Consider the following 1194-nt stretch of genomic DNA (forward strand, 5'->3'; position numbering starts at 1 on the left):
TATAGCGCCGTCAATTTACGCAGCGCTTTACATATACATTGTACATTCACATCAGTCCCTACCCTCAAGGAGCTTACAATCTAAGGTCCCTAACTCACATTCATACATACTAGGGACAATTTAGACAGGATCCAATTAACCTACCAGCATGTCTTTGGAGTGTGGGAGGAAACCGGAGTACCCGGAGGAAACCCACGCAGGCACAGGGAGAACATGCAAACTCCAGGCAGGTAGTGTCGTGGTTGGGATTCGAACCAGCGACCCTTCTTACTGCTAGGCGAGAGTGCTACCACTACACCACTGTGATGATTTAGGGACAATCCGATCGCCTTCGAGGGTCAGAAAGGAATCCCCCACCTTTGGAGACAATCTGACCAAGGAGGGGGGTTTTCACCTTCCTCAGAATCATCGTAAGGTTTAGGGGTCCGAAAAAGGCCCCACCTATGGGGAACCAGAAGATAACAGTGACCGATCTCTGATTATCAAGGCCTTAGAATCACTTCCTTCTATTGATTTTTTTACAATAAAAAAAAAAAATGTACAATAAATAAATACTGTACATTTAAAACAAAAAACAAAAGACAAAAAACAAAGACACAACAAAAAAACACATAAAACAAAAAACAAAAACAAAGACAAAAAAAAACAACAACACATAAAGACACAAAAAATAGAAAAAATGAACAAATTAGAAAAGGCAAAGCCCCGGTGGCCTAATGGATAAGGCACTGGCCTCCTAAGCCAGGGATTGTGGGTTCGAGTCCCACCTGGGGTGCTTGATACTTTTCTGATCACATGATACAGACAGAGAGCTGACACTCCATCTGAATTGACCTTAAAGTAGAACTTCATTAACCCCTTCAATACACAGTAGACACCTTTACCCCCTTCCTGCCCAGGCCAATTTTCAGCTTTCATCGCTGTCGCACTTTGAATGACAATTACGCGGTCATACAACACTGTACACATAGGACATTTTTCTCGCAAAAATAGATCTTTCTTTTGGTGGTATTTAATCACCACTGGGGGGGGGGGGTTTGTTTTGTTTTGTTTTTTGCTAAATACTTTAAATAAGACAGAAAATTTTGAATGTGTCTTTGTTTCTGTTACAAAATTTTGCAAATAAATAATATATCTTTATAAATTTGGTGTAAAATGTATTCGGCTCCATTTCTTTGGTGGAAATAATCGGTG

General features: G+C 40.5%; 1 non-coding gene across 1 annotated transcript; it reads left to right on the forward strand.

The window, feature by feature from the left end:
* The first annotated feature begins 702 nt into the window (after positions 1-702).
* Positions 703-775, forward strand: TRNAR-CCU (transfer RNA arginine (anticodon CCU)). Its single transcript has one exon. It is a non-coding gene; the product is annotated as a tRNA-Arg (tRNA).
* Positions 776-1194: the final 419 nt, after the last annotated feature.

Source organism: Aquarana catesbeiana, linkage group LG09 (assembly GCF_042186555.1).
Source record: "Aquarana catesbeiana isolate 2022-GZ linkage group LG09, ASM4218655v1, whole genome shotgun sequence".
NCBI classification, from domain to species: Eukaryota; Metazoa; Chordata; class Amphibia; order Anura; family Ranidae; genus Aquarana; species Aquarana catesbeiana.